At 35.5% G+C, this 20,988-nt stretch overlaps 1 pseudogene; it reads left to right on the forward strand.

The window, feature by feature from the left end:
* The window catches only part of LOC149224818 (receptor protein kinase TMK1 pseudogene), a 35,700-nt pseudogene that overhangs the window by 13,552 nt on the left and 1,160 nt on the right, over positions 1-20,988 (forward strand).

The following is a 20,988-nucleotide window of genomic DNA, read 5'->3' on the forward strand; positions in this document are numbered from 1 at the left end:
TTTAACGAGATCTAATACGAACATTGGCTCAAAATATTCTAGAGTGCTGAGGACGGCATGTACTGTGGTGGTCTTATTGGCGGACAACTGTCCCTCCTCGAAATGTTGGAAAGTTACTCGGCTTGGGTTTTACCCTGTTTGCGCCCTTTGGGTTATTATTGTTACTTGGTTGTTTAGCTCTGCAGTCTCTGCGATTTTTCCTTTGTATTTGTTGTATTGTCTGCGGTGAAAACAGAATGCGGTTAACTGTATAGCAAACGTTTGGTTGCGGTTCTGTTGTTGCTGGGTTAACTGTATAGCAAACGTTTGGTTGCGGTTCTGTTGTTCCAGGTCCGGCTTGTATGCCTCGACTGTCTGGTGTTGCTTTGTTAAGTTCGGCTACTGTATTGTTTAGATGTTTGTTCCTCTGTCGATTGGCGTTTTCTAGTGGCGTTGATATTTGTCACAGTATTGTCTGTTCGTTTCCCTCAAGAGTCCATGGTTATTTGAGCATTATAAGTTAATGGCATTCTGGTTAAATACTGAGGGTTTCTCTTAGCTGCATGGGTTTTATGGAAATTTCCGTAAATGTCGGTTTCGAGCACCATGTCATTGCCATTGTCCTAGTATAGAACAAATGGGCAAAATGGTGCAAGAAAATGCAAACAGCCAAGTAGAAATTGTAGGCACGGGTTTCAGAAAAACCTTTAAGTCCCCTTGCCGAAGAACTCCAAAGGTAGTTTCTTGATACGACCCTAAATGCGGAAGACAAGGTCTGTTTAATGAATTTGGTGGAAAAGACAAAAAAAACTTGCCGGTGTGGAAAGAAATACCAACCAACAGTTAGGGAATGTCGAAAGAGAGATCGATCAGGCGATCTGTAACAGACAAGGCAGCTTCCACGAGTGGGGATATGGAAGCGCTTCATTAGGATGTGCCAAGGACACAATAGAGGAAAGGGTTGTGTAGTGCCCGTTTTTATTGCATAGGACTTGTATATCCTGGTCAGCAAGTATGCATTCCAATAGATTTCCATGCGTCCCAGTTGAGAATTTATGTTGTTTAGGCCAAAAATAGAAATAAGACTGGAACTGATATGTAATGGTTGAGTAATGCAAACTTTGCACGTTCACCTGAAATAGACAGCAGTGCCCGTTTTTATTGCATAGGACTTGGATATCCTGGTGAGCAAGTATGCATTCCAATAGATTTCCATGCGTCCCAGTTGAGAATTTATGTTGTTTAGGCCAAAAATACAAATAAGACTGGAAATGATATGTAATGGTTGAGTAATGGAAACATTGGACGTTCACCTGAAATAGAGAGCTACGTACTATGAATCTTAGTAGTTTTATGTATAATGTTATCTACAAATTTCTAGTGGGAGACAACGACAACTGCAGAGCCAAACACTGACCTTCGGGTTAAATCTATCTCCCTAATTCATTGATTTTTTTTATAAAAAGAAGAATATTATTCAGCATTGCTGTGAAAATTTATATTATTCATTACTTGTGTGTGAAAGATAAAAATAATTGATCCAAAGAACAATACCTGCTCTGGAGCATGTTTACTAACTCGATGCATTTTCCCTTCATTGTCAATATGAATGAGAGCTGTCCTCTTGTCAGTTGGATTGAAAGGAAGAAAATGGAGGTCTGGAATGGTTGCGTGTGTCTTTTAGATGCATGGATGTTAAAAGGCACAACAAAAGATACAAATCAGTAAAATAAGCATAGCCCTGCTTATTGACTAAAATTTAATATGATGACATAAAAAAAATACTTGCCTCCTTAGGATCTGTAAGCATCCCAACAATTCCTGCATCAAAGGCATCTTGATTCTGTGTTCTGGATGCTCTTGCAACCAGCAAGACAACAGCATCCTTGTCATATCCTTTTGTGAAAACCTATTCATGAGAACAATTAGTAATTGATAGTTGTTGAAAGGAAGCTAACAGTACTGGATCATTGAATATTACCACGAATCCTAACTAGGCAATTTGGTACAATTGCAGTATCGGCAAAAATTATGTATTTATGAAATAAGAGAAAGGACAAAAAGAAGAATCAGAAGTCCAAAATAAATACCAACCTTTTGGAAGTGGGCAACTTGGTTTGTACTGTTGACAATATGTGTTGGTTTACCAAAAAAGGTATGGATCCCAGTAGCAATGACAACATGTTCAAGTTCACGCTGTTTGTAAGCAGAGCCACAATAAATCCTTCATCAATCTGCGGAAGCATCAACAGATATAAATAAAGACACGAAAAATGCAAGAAAATAGTAAGAAAGCAGATAATATGGTGATGACTTACAGCATTCTTTTGCAAATTATTATTGTTCGAAGGTGGTATTAAATAAAGACAAGAAAATAGGAAGAAAGCAGATACCAGATGTCGAGAAATCTGTCCCATTGTTGTTGGTTACATGGAGAGTACACGACACAGGAACTAGGCATAATCCTCTGCTCCTAGCATCGTATTTCGCCTGATCTCCTCGCCTGTCCTGAACAAATTATAACATCGTTTAAGTAAAGTAAATGGAAAATTTCATGGAGAAAATGACTTTAAGATTCTGTTCTTCAGACTCCTTTTTAAAATGATTGCAACAGAAGATTGTAAGTCCCGTTCAAATTTTGTTACAGAAGAGCCAAAAACACTACAGCGATTACAGACACTACTTAACAGGGGATGCATACTGAAATAAAATTCAAGCTCTCATGTGTGTTATTTTTCATTATATCGAGATGTTCATTTTCTCAAATTTTGCAGAGAGCATTTCATTGTTGATTAGCGGAATTTATTAAACATGAAAAACGTTGTAAGCTCAGTAAGAAAAAGATTTGAATTACCTTCTGGCTTGAGAGAGGGAATGCCTTTGAGATAAGGTGAGCTGAATACCTGCAAAACACCGCAGAGCTTCAAAAGGATTATAGCAAAGCCTTGTAAATTTTATCGTTACAGAAGAAGAAACCCTAAATCATCATATCTCTAAAGAAATGTAATCAGAAATAAGAAGTAAAGAAAAGGATTGGATTAAGACCTGATCAATCTTTAAAGAATCTGCTTCAAGAAAACGTGCATCCGCACGAACAATATCTCTAAGTTTGATGCTGATTATGTCACCAAGAACAAGTATTGCTGCATGTTCTTCATTCCATTGTCCATCTCTGAGAACTTGTTACGTTCAAAGTCTTAAGTCATTGACCAAAGAATTTAAAACTGCAGCAGCCATGATCTTAAGAGGATTCTGAACATCCAATTCCATGCCTCTGCTCAAAAACCAGGATAGAAAACTGAAAATATTGGGGCTGCCACTGATACAAAAGATAGTGAACAGACCTTGCTCTTTGGAGCTAGCCAAGTCATCAGTGGTGCAGCAACATTGCCAGCATTGTTTTCCTCTATGAAACTTATGTTTAGATGAGATTTTTATTGCTTGTACAGGTAACAGAAACATAGGTAAAATAAAACAAAACTTTGGAGCCCAGAAGTTTCATTTGACTTAGTTTATAATGCTATTATAATGAAAAATCATGTCGGTCAACCAACGGTCAGCAATTGATCAATTGCATATAGTCCCAGGGAAGGACTAATAATACCAAATGCATTATGCCATAATTCCATTTTCAAACAACATATATTCATTTTAAAGTCCATATAGTTTGGTGCTATTTATAAAGTCTAGCTTCAAGCATGTTGAAGAATGCATTCGAAGAGACATGTATAAGGACTTTCTAGCCTTGTTTCCTGAGTCGTTACCTACAGTATGCAAGAAACAAAAACTAACATAGCATTTAGCTATAACATAGCAAGGAACATAAATGACTAGCTGATTCAATATACAGTTTGTCATTTAACTTGAGTAGATAATAAGTGCCAGATACAAAATTATTGCTGATCTGATGTTGCATTTGTTGTATTCAATGATATAAAGCATGATGCAGAATGCATTCCATTCGGCATAGAGAACAGAAACAGAAACAGTACAAATACAGATGCATAAAGACTTTCTAGCCTTTTTTCATCAACCATTGTGTTACATATTCTTTGTAAATGAGTCAAAATTGCAAGTCAAATACTTGTATTATAGTAACAGCATAATATGAAGAAACATATTCATATTACTTTTGCATTTGTTGTGGATGTGAAGGCTGCCATGTTCGTGCATTTTGTAATCTGTATAACAAATGGTTAGTTAGAACAAAATGATAACATTGTAAATTGAAGAGAGGACATATTTGAGAGAAAACATGTTAAGGCATATGTTCATGTACCTTCCATTTGTTAGTTGACATGTAATAGCTCACTATCTTCATTGAGTGTGAACTTGCTCTGAATTTTGAAGTCACGTAAGATGTAAACAGTCATAGCTTTCTGTTGCAAATATGTTTCATATGACATTGATTTTAAATCAGGAAGCAAGTCATGTAATAACGGCTCCCTGATAATGCACTGGACAAAGTTATTTGTAATGGATTCTATTACAGCATTTATACAATGCTTGTAGAGGAAAGGGAAATTATCATTGCATTGTGAACAGAAAATTGTTGCATTGGCTATTGCTGTGGATGAATTCACTGGGGAGTTACAAATTGCACAAACAGGTTCGAAAGGAGTTGAATATGGATTTGTTGCGATTAGAGTACCTTCGACCTGTTTATAAAAGATTCAAGTGTTAATTTACATTATTACATGGCAAATGCAAAGGCAGCAAAAACATTATTATTGCTATACTTACAGCATAGGTAGATGCAGTTAGTTTTCTGAGATTGTTGAGTGCATCTGTGTTAAGTTCAGTCATGAACGTTGACTTTGATGCTCTGAATATTGTTTCTGTTGTGTTTACCTTTTTTGTTAAATTTTTGAAAAGGATGAGCGGAAACTGTCCTTTTTGCAATTGTTTTTCCATTGAAAGGAAAAATTGTTCATATGTGTCAAAGAGTTGCAACTGCAAAACAGAAATTGTTATGTATTGAAAAATACAAAAAGTAATATGCAAATACATTGTTCGTATGCATTGAAAAATTGCAATTGCACTAGACAAATTACAAAAACTATAGACAAATTACAACAACTATGTATTGAAGTGATGCATGTTATCTACTGAAAATTAGGAATAAGTAACATCTGAATACATACAGTTGCATTGTCATTTTCAGAATCTCCATCTTTGATATGAAGTATGTAATGCAATCCAACTCGTTTGGCAAGTGTAACGGCGGCAGCAATTGTGCCAATTGCGTACATTTCTTTTTTGTTTGCAAATTGCCTAATGGTTGTATTGGGAATGAAGCAATATTCTTTGCAAACTTCAGGTACAGTTTCTATGATACTTGATTCATTAAGCAATATTATTTTGTCACAGTCACCACGATCATATACAGTTTTAGGCAATATTCTGAAATTTGTAATTGAGATGTTGTTGCCTTGCAAAATTTTGTGTTCATGTCGCTCCACCAAATGTGCAGGTACACTCAATGTTATAGTCGTCATTCCTTGAGCATCTGTCAAATCAGCTCGCAATACTTGACGTGATTTGTTTGCTTTATCAAGGAATGCAGTATAGACAACCATTATGTCTCCAACAAATAGCTGCCCAATTTTACGACTATTCAGATCTTCAATTGATACTTTAATTGGCAGTATCTGTTTTTGCCTATTAAAATTGCTTAGTTAGAAATTGCTATAAACATTTGTAGAATAGTATGTTTCTCCTAGAGACTGAATAAGTAGAAATAGATTAGAGTTTTGTGTTTCATATGCATACCTTTTTGATGTATCATTTTGTACATTTGTTGAATGAAGTTTGGCTGCAATTGTTTCAGTTGGACTGACACAGGCAAACGCATGGTTCAATATGATGTGGATATTATCACGTGTATTTTGTGATAAGCAATCAATAAAGAAATTGCGATATGTAACCTGTACATGTCTTCTTGCTGCATTGTTTGGGGGGACTTACTACTAGTGCTTTCTTCACTCGTCCAAGATTTTCTAATTTATATACATTTAAATATAGATATGTAAAAAGAGAAGATATATATAGTAAAGATTAATCTGTTATATATACATTTAAATATAGATACGTAAAAAGAGAAGATATATATAGTAAACATTAATATTTTAAATAGAAAATTGCATATTTGTATAGTTGTCATACATACCTTTTCAAAGCAGGTGGTTGCTTTGCCTTTTCTAATTGAGTTATGTGCTTTATTTCTTCAGTTGTTTGTTTTCCTTTTTCAGGATTTATGCTATGTTATAGAGTAGCAACATATATTTAGTTCAATTTGAAAGAGCGTATAGAAGTAAACAGTTAACAAGGAACATTAAAACCATAGAACGATACATATGTAAAGATAGAATGCATATATAGTAGACATTAATATTCTAAATACAAATTGGCATATTTGTATAGTTGTCATGGACATACCCTAGTGAACATTATTATTCTAAATACAAATTAGCATATTTGTATACTTGTCATAGACATACCTTTGCAAAACAAGTGGTTGGCTTGCTGTTTCTAATTGGCTTATGCATTCTATTTCTTCAATTGTTTCTTTTTGTCTTTGAAGATTTAGGCTATGTTATAGAATAGTAACATATATTTAGTGCAAATTAGTGGTAAAAAGTGAACAAGAACATTAAAACCATAGAACCATAGATATGTAAAAAATAAAAATAGAATGCATATATAGTAAACATTAATATTCTAAATACAAATTAGCATATTTCTGTAGTTCTCATAGACATACCTTTGCAAAACAAGTGGTTGGGTTGCGCTTTCTAATTGGCTTATGCATTCTATTTCTTCAATTGTTTCATTTCCTTTTTCAAGATTTATGCTATGTTATAGAATAGTAAGACATATTTAGTCCAAGTCAAAAGAACATATAAAAGTAAAACTTGAACAAGAACAGAAGATCCATAGGAAAGTAAAGGCAAAAAGAATATACTCTGTTTGTTTATGTTGCATGTTGTTGTTCTTTTTTCTTGGTCGTTCTGTTCAATTGAAAAGGGTTTTACTAGCAGAATCTGCATCCATAAATAGAGGAGGTCATATCTGCAAATTTATGATAGGATACTTGTGTTGGTTAATTGACAAGGCTGTCTTTGGCATAACTTGCATTGATCGACACAGAACGACATATATGTAAATGTAGAATAGAATGCATAGTATGTAACAGAGGGACAGTAGAGCAATTCTTGGCAAATGTTGGAAAATGTCACAGGGAATAATTAATAATATTAATATTAATATTAATATTAATGTAAACACAGAATAAACAATGACGATTCCACATTTGAATTGCAATATAATTGAATGAGAGAAAAAATATAAATGAGCCAATACAGCTTAAATATCTATATTTTTTAAAACAATCACGGAGTAACTCTAGTATAAACCTAGAGTAACTGGACCATAAACGTAGACAATGCAAAAATTAAAAGCCTAACAAATTGACAAAAAGCAATGAATAAAAAAATTGACAAAAAGCAATTAGTAGAATAACGTCGTACCTGCAATGAAGCCAAGTGTTCAAATACATGCACAACACAGCCTGTACGAGTACCATGAGAAAATGTGCAAATGACGAAATTGGTTATCATAGCTGAAGGACAAGAGATATTGTATCATGGTCAGACCAATATGTATCCAATACGAAAATTGTATATTTTATATTAGCTAGATTTGCCCAAACATGGTCAATGAATGATTTGTGCATGCTATTATTTTTGTCAACTAGGAAATGCAGATTGTAGTTTTGCATGTAGGTTTCTAGCTGCTTTGGTTTTTGATTGCAATGTACCATATCAATATTGAAGTCCCCTAATATAACTATGATACTGTTTAGATCTGAGTGGTACAAAGCTTTTGCAATGACATTGAGGATATTGTTCAGGTTTGCACGTGGCGATGCATATATATTGAGTATTGCAATTTGTAATGTGTGAACTTTTATTTTTGCGAGTAATGCTTCTACAAAGCAGTCTTCAAAATGGGTATGTTCAAGGATAATGATATTTTTCTTTATCAATATCATTACTCCATGCTTAATGCAACTTGAGATGCAATTGAAATTTTTGAAGCATTCATTTTCCTTACACAGCAACATGTGTTTCTTGTAAGCACAAGATATCAGATTGCATTGTGTCATAGTCATTGCATATATCAGCAAGATGCGCATGAAGATTGCGAGTGTTCAATGAAAGAATAAAGATGGATTGCAATGATTGTATTGATGAAGAGTCATATTCTAATTGCCATTTTGCAGTGGTTTCCAAACGTTGCATTTCACAATTTACTTTTTGCTTGACCTTGAAATTATTATGTTTAAGAGGATTAAGCAAATACAATGATTCTATGTTTTTGACACGTGCAAATACAATGAATATTGATTCTTTGATACAATATCAATGTTCTCAGGCAAAATGCATTGCAATTTGAATTTGTAATTGTCAACATCTATTATTTCTTCCATCATTTGCAATTGCTTACCAGAGTTGCCTTTTGCAACTGTCTTGTACAGCTTTGCAAAAAATATTGATGAAGTTAGCAAAAACTGAACATGATTGTTTTGAACAAAATGTATCTATATTAAAAAAATAGGCTATTGCATTATGTTGCTAAACAAATATCAAATTTCTACCAAGAAGCCATATTTATAAATAACAAAGAAGTTGGAAATGGAAACAATGCAAAGACATAATGAAAAACATGAGCATAATTTTAAGAATATTTGTGCAAGTTAACAAAAGCAACGACTGGAAAGACAAAATGAAGTTAACAAAAGGAAGCAATGGGAAGACAAAATGAAAAAATGCAGCATAAGTTTAAGAATATTTCTGAAAGTTAACATCATTGTCAATTGCATTTGTGAAATAAAATAACTGTGAGGCTATTTCAAGATAAAAAGTTTCCTGCTATTCGATATCAGAGTATGGTTATAGTATATGGATCTAAACAGAATTCAAGGGTCAAGGAACCCAAACAAGCCATTGAGAACCAGAGACGAGTAGTGCATAAGCGTAGTTCCATAAGGCTTGTCAAGAAGATCCATTATTATGTGATGCTGGAGGTATGATTCATATAAATGATGAACATGTAATATGTTCAAAGGACAGCTTTGGCAAACACAGCAACAGTCTGCTTGAGCAAATTGTCCAAAGACTGTTGCCAATTGTGGCACGTGAAAAAAGATGCCCAAAAATTACAGATCTTTGACGATTCACAAATTGTGGTGAATTGGATGAATGGAACAAATTCATTGGATAATTATAAATTTCACCGTATATTTGAGCAGATTCAACTTGCTTGAACAGAGTATTTAACACATTATCTTTTAACATGTCTACAAAGACAGGAACATGGAAACTGATGGACTGTCAAAAGCTACATTACACTTGGTAGCACGACCTTGGATCATTCAAGAGAAAGTGGAAGGGCAGCTCATGGAATGTCTTGACACACTTTTGATATAATCATGGGACTGTTTAAATGTGAACATCTATATCTATATTTTTTTATGGCATTGTTTATGAACATATCTAGGACCTAATTTTTTATGACACAAAACTGGTTTCAAACCTGCAATATATGTCAGAATGACCATGATAGGGCTGTCATATTCACATTTTTGAAAACTGTTTATGAAGCAAGCTATCTTCTCAGCCATACTTTTATCAGTTCCTATGCTTAAGGATATCTCTATATCTATATTTTTTTATGGGACTGTTTATGGACATATCTAGGAGCTAATTTCTTATGAGACAAAACTGGCTTCAAAGCTCTGATATATGTTAGAATGACTATGATAGGGCTGTCATATTGACATTTTTGAAAACTGTTTATGAAGCAAGATATGTTGCCAGCAATACTTTTATCACTTCCTATGCTTAAGGATATCTGTGAAATGCAAAAACATATATAGTAAGTGTAATTTTGTTTTCATAATAAAATTATTTTTTCTCTCTGAGGAGAATAAGGTAGTTGAACATGATATCAGAATCAATTTGGTTATAACTAGCTAACATGAGATTTTAATCTAACGTTTAAATAGACAAAATGTCTTGATACATCACTATACGGAGCTAGTTAGATGCTAAGAAATTGACATAAAGCAATTAATAGAAAAATTGACAAAAAGCAATTAGCAGAATAACGTCGTACCTGCAACGAAGCCAAGGGTTCGAATTGCTTCTCGTCTAGATCATATTCATGCACAACACAACCTGTACGAGTACATGAGAAAATATGCAAATGACGAAATTGGTTAACGAAGTCTCCAGAACTGCTTGGAAAAATACTTGCAGGTCTTTATTCCTCTCTCGAAACCATAATACATTCCATTAATAAAAAGGCAATATGCAGCACATACATAAATACTTGCAGGTCTTTATTTCTTTCTCCAAACCACAATACATTCCATTAAAAACCCAATATGTGCCACAAAGAGTACAAACAGTTCAAAAACCGCAGTTTATTTAGATCTTCATGTGCAAAAACACTTCAAACTACAAAAGACTGGCGCTCAATCTGTACCAAGAATCACAGCTTCAGCCAGGTCATCTCGGCCCAAATGACAACGAAGTCACATGCTGGTCGAAACTGACATTTACAGAAGTTTCCATAAAACCCATGCAGCTAAGAGAAACCCTCAGTATCATGGAAAAGCTTATAATTTTCGCAAAGGAAACATTTCATCCAATATATAAACAACAGCAAACGAAGAACATCTAGCACCAGTATAGCAAACTTTCAATTCAGCAGTTCTTAACAAAGCAAATGAACTTAACAGTAACTAAATGAACTTAACAGAGTTCTTAACAAAGCAACCTTCCGCTCTAGGAGTAATGTCAGAGTCGAATATTCATACATCCATAACAGAATTACAAACTTAAAATAACATTATGCACCAAAGTAAGCATACACATAAACTATACAAGCGAAAAACCTTGAATACACGCCTAAGGAACAGTAGTCTGCTCAAGCCTCACAACTCGTGAAACCAGACCCTCGAATTTAACAGAGTAACACATTCCACTAATAACAATACATTCCATCAATAAAAAAAAAGGCAATATGCGGCACATAAATACATAAATACTTGCATGTCTTTATTTCTTTCTCCAAACCACAATAGATTCCATTAAAAACCCAATATGCGGCACAAACAGTTCAAAAACCCCAATTTATTTAGATCTTCATGTGCAAAAACAGTTCAAAGTACAAAACACTGCTGCTCAATCTGTACCAAGAATCACATCTTCACGCAGGTCGTCTCGGCCCAAATGATAAGGAAGTCAGATCGTGGTCCAAACCGACATTTACGCAAATTTCCATAAAACCCATGCAGGTAACAAAAACCCTCAGTATCAGGGAAAAGCTTATAATTTTGGCAAAGGAAGCATTTGATCCAATACATAAACAACATCAAACTAAGCTAATTCAATTGGTAAGCTCTCGTTTTCTGTCCTTGTCAGAAACCATGCCAACCTTCTTCCTATCTCCGCCCTGTTAACCAGAATGCCATTAACTTATAATGCTCAAATAACCATGGACTCTTGAGGGAAACGAACAGACAATACTCTGACAAACATCAACGCCACTGGAAAACGCCAAAGGACAGAGGAACAAACATCTAAACAATACAGTAGTCGAAGTTACCAAACCGACAGCAGACAGTCGACGCATACAAGCCGGACCTGGAACAACAGAACCGGAACCAAATGTTTGTTGTACAGTTGAACGAGTAGGCAGGAACCGCATTGTGTTTTCACCGCAGACAATACAACAAGTACAAAGGAAAAATCGCAGACACTGCAGAGCCAAACAACCAAGTAACAATAATAACCCAAAGCGCGCGAACAGGGTAAAACCCAAGCCGAGTAACTTTCCAGGATGTCGAGGAGGGAAAGTTGTCCGCCCATAAGACCACCACAGTACATGCCAACGTTCTTCCTATGTCCGCCCTGTTAACCAAAATGCCATTAACTTATAATGCTCAAATAACCCTGGACTCTTGACGGAAACGAACAGACAATACTGTGACAAACATCAACGCCACTGGAAAACGCCTAAGGACAGAGGAACAAACATATAAACAATACAGTAGCCGAACTTACCAAAGCGACAGCAGACAGTCGAGGCATACAAGCCGGACCTGGAACAACAGAACCGCAACCAAACGTTTGCTATACAGTTAACCGAGCAGGCAGGAACCGGATTGTGTTTTCACCGCAGAGAATACAACAAATACGATGCGAAGTTGGCAATAAGACCCCAAAACCTTTCCATCTCCAAAACCTTAGTTCGACTTAGGTTACATTATCAATATATCGAAAAATTATCGATCGCATATAGTCCCCGGCAGGGACCACGCAGTAACTGGACTATAAAGCTAAAGTAACTGGACCATAAACCTACACAATGCAAAAATTAAAAGCCTAACAAATTGACAAAAAGCAATTAATAGAAAATTTGACAAAAACCAATTAGCAGAACAACGCCGTACCTGCAACGAAGCCGAGAGTTCGAATTCCTTCTCGTCTAGATCATATTCATGCAGAACCCAGCATCAGAACCTTGAATTTAACAGAGGAGTACCTAATTCTTTCTCCAAACCACAATACATTCCATTAAAAACCCAATATGCCGCACAAACAGTTCAAACAGTTCAAAAACCCCAATTTGTTTACATCTTCATGTGCAAAAACCCTTCAAACTACAAAAGACTGCCGCCCAATCTGTACCAAGAACCACAGCTTCACCCAGCTCATCTCGGCCCAAATGACAGGGAAGTCACATGGTGGTCGAAACCGACATTTACGGAAATCTCCATAAAACCCATGCAGGTAAGAGAAATGCCATTAACTTATAATGCTCAAATGACCATGGACTCTTGAGGAAAACGAACAGACAATACTGTGACAAACATCAACGCCACTGGAAAACGCCAAACGACAGAGGAACAAACATCTAAACAATACAGTAGCCGAACTTACCAAAGCGACACCAGACAGTCGAGGCATACAACCCGGACCTGGAACAACAGAACCGCAACCAAACGTTTGCTATACAGTTAACCGAGCAGGCAGCAACCGCATTGTGTTTTCACCGCAGACAATACAACAAATACAAAGGAAAAATCGCAGAGAGTGCAGAGCTAAACAACCAAGTAACAATAATAACCCAAAAGGCGCGAACAGGGTAAAACCCAAGCTGACTAGCTTTCCAGGATCTCGAGCAGGCAGACCACCACAGTACATGCCGTCCGCTTGGAAGTCGCGGGACCACGTGCCGCTCAATCTGCACCAAGAATCACAGCTTCACCCACGCCGTCTCGGCCCAAATGACAACGAAGTCACATGGTGGTCGAAACCGACATTCACGGAAATTTCCATAAAACCCATGCAGCTAACAGAAACCCTGAATACTGTGACAAACATCAACGCTACTGGAAAACGCCAAACGACAGAGGAACAAACATCTAAACAATACAGTAGCCAAACTTACCAAAGCGACACCAGACATTCGAGGCACACAAGCTGGACCTGGAACAACAAAACCGTAACCAAACGTTTGCTATACAGTTAACCGCATTCTGTTTTCACCGCAGACAGTACAACAAACACAAAGCAAAAATCGCACAGACTGCAGATCTAAACGACCAAGTAACATTAACAACCCAAACGCCGCGAACAGGGTAAAACCCAAGCCAAGTAACTTTGCAGGACATTTACGGAAATTTCCATAAAACCCATGCAGCTAACAGAAACCCTCAATACTGTGACAAACATCAATGCCACTGGAAAACGCCAAATGACACAAGAACAAACATCTAAACAATACAGTAGCCGGACTTACCGAAGCGACAGCAGACACTCGAGTGATACAAGCCGGACCTGGAACAACAGAACCGCAACTAAACGTTTGCTACACAGTTAACCGCATTCTGTTTTCACCGCAGACAATACAACAGACAGAAAGGAAAAATCGCAGAGACTGCAGAGCTAAACAATAAACAACCAAGTAACAATAACAACCCAAACGCCGCGAACAGGGTAAAACCCAAGGCGACAGTACATGCCGTTCGCGTACCTGCGACAAGTGTCCGCCCATAAGACCACCACAGCGCATGCCGCCCGCGTGGGAGCCACGCGACCACGTGGCCTCCACCTCGAACCACGCGAAGCCAGCAATAAGACTCCAAAACCTTTCCTCACCCAAAACCTTAGTTCTACTTAGGAAATTTCCTTAATATTTCGGAAAATCACAGTCACATGGTGGTCGAAACCGACATTCACGGAAATTTCCATAAAACCCATGCAGCTAACAGAAACCCTGAATACTGTGACAAACATCAACGCTACTGGAAAACGCCAAACGACAGAGGAACAAACATCTAAACAATACAGTAGCCGAACTTACCAAAGCGACACCAGACATTCGAGGCACACAAGCCGGACCTGGAACAACAAAACCGTAACCAAACGTTTGCTATACAGTTAACCGCATTCTGTTTTCACCGCAGACAGTACAACAAACACAAAGCAAAAATCGCACAGACTGCAGAGCTAAACGACCAAGTAACAATAACAACCCAAACGCCGCGAACAGGGTAAAACCCAAGCCGAGTACTTTGCAGGACATTTACGGAAATTTCCATAAAACCCATGCAGCTAACAAAAACCCTCAATATTGTGACAAACATCAATGCCACTGGAAAACGCCAAACGACAGAGGAACAAACATCTAAACAATACAGTAGCCGAACTTACCGAAGCGACACCAAGCATTCGAGCGATACAAGCCGGACCTGGAACAACAGAACCGCAACCAAACGTTTGCTACACAGTTAACCACATTCTGTTTTCACCGCAGACAATACAACAGACAGAAAGGAAAAATCGCAGAGACTGCAGAGCTAAACAATAAACAGCCAAGTAACAACAAGTAACAATAACAACCCAAACGCCGCGAACAGGGTAAAACCCAAGGCGACAGTACATGCCGTCCGCGTACCTGCGACAGGTGTCCGCCCATAAGACCACCACAGCGCATGCCGTCCGCGTGGGAGCCGCGCGACCATGTGGCCTCCACCTCGAACCACACGAAGCCAGCAATAAGACCCCAAAACCTTAGTCCGACTTAGGAAATTGCCTTAATATTTCGCAAAATTCGCTAGGTCAATGCCCGGTCAGCGATCTATCGATCGCATATAGTCCCCGACAGGGACTAATAATACATTTTTTTAAATATTCATTTTTTTATATTTAAAATTTATAAATATTGCAGTTTTGAAATTGTTTATTTAATTTTCTTTTAAATTCTCATCGATTTACTATAATGTATATCCTTAAATCAAGTCGCAATGAACTTTTTCGTTAACCTTCCAAAATAATTTTATATATATATATATATATATATATATATATATATATTCTTTTTAAATTTTGAGTAAGTTCATTTTATTAATTTCAATTTCACTATTTCAGACATGTATTACAATTTTCTTTATATAATTAAATAATTGGATTATTTAATTATTTAAAATGTAGTTTGAATTCATATTGTTTTTAATAAAAATTATAGGATGATTTGTTTATAGTTATTGGTTTGTGATCAAGAAAATAAAATCAATTATATAAATATGTTGTTTTGTGTCATAAGATTGATTTAGAATTTATAACACTATTATACCATATAAAAAAGCTTGATAATTTGATAATGTAAGTTGAGTTATCATTATTTAAGAAGGAAAACTATATCATTTGGAATTTACCCACTGGTCGTATGCAATGGGGCAGATTTTCACTCCTCTTAGATGCCTTGTTAACTTATTTTTTTATGATTCACTTTTGTGAGATGCCTCTTGGTCTTGGACCATTAACCTGTTTCATTATATCCTTACATCCAAGTTAAATGAACTCCTAACCAAACAAAAACAATTTTAAGACATACAACAAGCCAAAATTTTAAATGGAGTTATTTATAGAATTTAGATATAATTGTGCTTTTCAACATATTTTTGAAAATTTAACAATTATATAAAGAAGCCTAGATCCATCTTAACTGCAGATCTACTCTTGGAAAGGCAGAGGAGACAAAACACAAATTCACACACAAAACACATGAGCTGCGGTTCTTCTATTGATCACACAAAAACTTAATGATTACAATGAACTCGGTGAAGGGTATTTAAACCTTTTCTACTAGTGACTCCCTCAAATATCTTGACCTACAACCACACACTAAAAGTTGTCTATCACTTAACTCCACTTGACTCAACACTTAGTTAACTGACTCTCTAATTTTAGCCAACTCCTCATGTGGGAGTAATTAACTTATTTTAACACTCCCCTTAATTATGACCGCCAAATTAAAACATCACTCATGAAAACTCAAACATGTTTGTTGGTCTCTATCTTAACTAGGCTTACAACACCTAAGTTTCTTCTATGAAACTCAAACAAATCTTTTGCTAATGAATTAGTGAATATATCAGCCAATTGATCACTAGATTTACAAGGCATCAAGTGAACTTCTCCATTGCTCACAAGTTCTCTAATAAAGTGATATCTAGTATCAATATGCTTTCTCTTATGATGAAACACACTATTCTTGGATAGTGCAATCGCTGAGGTGTTGTCACAATATATTATTGTTGATCCTTGTTGTTTCTGCTTGATTGCACCAAATATTCTTCTTAACCATACTGCTTGACATGCTGCGATGTTGCTGCTACATATTCTGTTTTTGCTAAGAAAAGTGTCACAATGGGCTACTTTTTAGATGCCCATGAAATCACACCTGAACTAAGATGGAACAAAAAACTAGAAGTGCTCTTCCTGTCATCCAAACTTCCTGCAAAATCACTATCTATGTATCTAATCAAATCCTTCTTTTCTATGCTTGCATACATTATGCCACAATCTCTAGTTCCTGCTATGTATCTAAGTATTATTTTTCCTGCACTCCAATGTGTGTCTTTTGGAGTCTCCGTAAATCTGGAAATCAAACTCACTCTTTGCATGATATTCGGTCTTGTAGTTGTGAGATACATGAGACTGCCAACCAATATTTTGATAGAGTTGGATTGACATCTGATCCTTCATCATCCTTGCTTAACTTTGTACCTATTGCAACTGGTGTAGGGACAGGTTTGCAATTTTCCATCCTGAATCTTTTCAACAAATCTTTGGCATATTTATTTAGGCAAATAAAAATTCATTTTTTTCATATTGCTCAACTTCTATGCCAAGAAAATATTTCATTAGACCAAGATCTGTCATTTCAAATTCTTTCATCATGGCTGCTTTAAATTCATCTATCTTAAAATCACTTGTAAAAATCATGTCATCAACATATAAACAAACAATCAAAACCTTTCCATGCTCATTTACCTTTGTGTACAAGGTAAGTTCAATGTTACTTCTACAAAATCCATTCTTGATCATGTAGCTGTCAATTCTGCTATCCCAATCTCTAGGCGCTTGCTTCAGTCCATAGAGCGCTTTCTTCAACCTGTAAACTTTCTCTTCGTTACCTTCAACTGTTGCACATAAATTTCTTCTTCTAGAATTCCATTCAAGAAGGCTGATTTCACATCCATCTGATATACTTTCCACTTGTTCTGAGTTGTTGTGGCTAGAATTGCTCTTACATATCCAATCTGGCCATCGGAGCAAACGTTTCTCCAAAATCTATTCTTAGTTGTTGCAAGAATCCTTTTGCTATAAGTCTAGCTTTAAATCTGTCAATTTCACCTTTCTCATTCAACTTTGTCTTGTACACCCACTTTACACCAATGAGATTTTTGTCCTTTGGCAAATCAACCAAATCCCATGTATCATTCATTTCAATAGCTTCAATTTCTTCATCCATGGCTTGCACCCAATTTTCATCTCTGATTGCTTCTTCAAACGAAGAAGGTTGGAATGACAACAATGCAAAATTTGAACTAACATCCAAATCATCATAAATATCTTTCAAACTTCTCATCTTTCTCTTACCATTGCTTGATTCATCACCTGATTCATTGTTGGGAGAATCTCGATCTGTTGATCTACTTGAAGATCCATGCTGCTCTGAAAATCTTGGAGTCCTTGTTGGTGTGTCTCTGTTTGGTGTCTTCACTTGTGATTCTTGCTGCTCCTTTTCTGCTACATCATCTTCTTCCATCAGTGGCACTTTTGCATCAACTGTTTTGTCTACAGTTCCATTCCATGACTCTTGTTCTTTGAACACAACATCTCTGCTAATTATGGTATTCTTTGTGACAGGGTTATACAATTTGTAAGCTTTTCACTGCTTACTATAACTAGTAAATATACATTTTTCACTTTTATCATCCAATTTGCTTGTTCACTCCTTAGGCACATGTGCATAAGCTACACATCCAAACACTCTGATATGAGATACGCTGCAAGATATACCTGACTATGCTTGTTCTGGTACTCTGTTCATCACACTCTTTGTAGGAGATCTGTTGATCACATAAATAACACATGTAATTGATTCTTCCCAATACTCATTAGACAAGTTTCTTCCTTTCAAAATGCTTCTTACCATATTCATAATGGTTTTGTTCTTTCTCTCTGCTACACCATTATGTTGCGGTGTGTATCTGGTTGTAAACTATCTTCCGATTCCACGTTGTTTGCAGTAATCATGGAATGTTTTTGAATCATATTCTCCACCATGATCTGACCTCAATACCTTGATCTATCGATCACTTTGGTTCTTTGCTAAGGTTTTGAATTCTTTAAACCTTGCAAAAGTTTCAGACTTCTACTTTAAGAAGTAAACCCAAGTCTTTCTGCTATAGGCATTAATGAAAGTGAGGAAGTAACTACTTTCACCAATTGACTGTGTTCTTATAGGTCAACACAAGTCTATATGCACTAGCTCAAGAGGTTGCTTTGCTTGGTATGCAACTCCCTTTGGAAAACTCTCACGATGTTGCTTTCCCAAGATGCAACACTCACAAGTATTAGCAGCTTCTTTGATGAGAGGTAATCCTCTGACCATCTGTTTCTGCTGCAACAATCTTAAACTAGAAAAGTGCAAGTGTCCAAATCGAAAGTGCCATAACCAATAATCATTAGAATGTGCAACTGTAAAATAACTGACCTGATCACTGTAATTCATAATTAGAGGAAAGAGTCTGTTCCTTGTCATTTGCACCTAGCAAACTACAATTTCGTTTTCAACCCAAAAATAAGTTAAATTGAATTCATTACTCTATTGAGTTGAATGAATGGTGGGGAGCAGAGAGAGTTCCCACTACCTGCTTCAGCCACTTTAACATAACTCGAATGTTTCGTAAGTTAACTTGGATAAGTGGCAATTGCAAATTAAGAAAGTCAATTTTTAAATGAATTAACTTTCATGTTTTGCAATTGCAACCTTTCACTCAAGAGACATAACCAAAATGTTTTTGTATATTAAACCGTAGTTCCACCCATCAATTATTACTTGCAACACTTTCCTCCTCTCCTTTTTTGAATCTTCCCCGTGGTCCTTAATATTTTGATTTGTTCTAAACGGTGGTATTACAAAACGAAAATTTAATATTTACCTTCTAATAGCAGGGTTCATGTTATAACACTATTACCCCGTAAAATTATTATTCAATTCCAATCTTAATTTATTATTCAATTCCAATCTTAATTTAAATAAATAAATAAAAATAATCACGAATCATATTAATTTGTATTTGTGAAATGTTAATTTATTATATTTGTTATTAATGTAGTAGTAAGTGTTAGTTGTTGATATTTAATTATTGGGATTGGGTGAACATTTGTAGATAATGTAAATAATAAATAATGGAGAATAAGAAAATGAAGAGACATTGAGTGGTGAAACTCAAGAGTCTCTCTTTGATTGTATATAACCATGAGCAACTTAATGCAATTCATTTGGAAAAATTACCTTCTGACCCAACAAATAAAAAAAAAAAAAAAAAAAAAAAAAACTAAAAATAATAAAATTTCATCACATTATATAAATAAACTTACAATTAATCAGTTAAGGAAATCAATTGGAATAATTAAAGCAAAAATAATCTAAATTAAAATAATTAACCAGAATTATTATTATAATAAAAATAAATTAAAATTAAAATTAAAAAGAATTCATATAAGGGTCTGCTTCTTTATAAATCAAGATCTAGGTTTGTTTATTTATACTATGGTCAAAGATTCTTCTCTCAAGGAACTATCATTCATATTCTATCTTAGACCTGATGATGGACCCTCTTTGGGGTTTGAATCGTCGACAGAATAAACACAATACTGTGGATAATCTGGATCATGCTACTCCAAAAAAATTGTAAACTTGTATAAATGATGAATCATCATTATATACATAACGTTATAATGTGTTCCTTGTCCTTTTGTCACGGGACTTAGATTAATACATTAATCATCACTTATATCTATGTCAAAAAAAGAGATATTTACATTACTAACTCCCTAAACTTTTTAGCGCTCCAATTTCTAGTTTAGTTTCTATTTCTATTCCATTTTCATTTCGAATATTATCATTTCTAGTTTAGTTTCTATTTCTATTCCATTTTCATTTCGAATATTATCATAATAGTATAAATTGACTTATTTATTAGTCATCTTAACCCCTATATATATATATATATAATACTAGCGTCTCTCGAAATTTAATACTTATTGCAAAAGAAGAGAAAAAAAAGGACCAAATTTAATATCAATTTGTGTTAAAGGGCCGTTCCATCCCGCAGATTTAAGAGTATTTTATGTTAAGCGGATATAATTCAAAATAATTAGAGAATTTGTTGCATAGTCACTCAAACGTTGTAACAAATTAATAAACAAAGGGGATTTGGTCTTATAATTAGCTAATGTAGCTTGAAGAATTTGAATCCATTCGATCAATGGCCTCAAGTCAAATTTTGTCTGGTATTGTAATCCCCTACCACGGATCCATCTTAGCACGGGACAATCTCTTTCCATACTAAAT

Source organism: Pinus tabuliformis, chromosome Q (genome assembly GCF_031772625.1).
Source record: "Pinus tabuliformis cultivar Carrire ecotype Pingquan chromosome Q, CPIR1, whole genome shotgun sequence".
NCBI lineage: Eukaryota > Viridiplantae > Streptophyta > Pinopsida > Pinales > Pinaceae > Pinus > Pinus tabuliformis.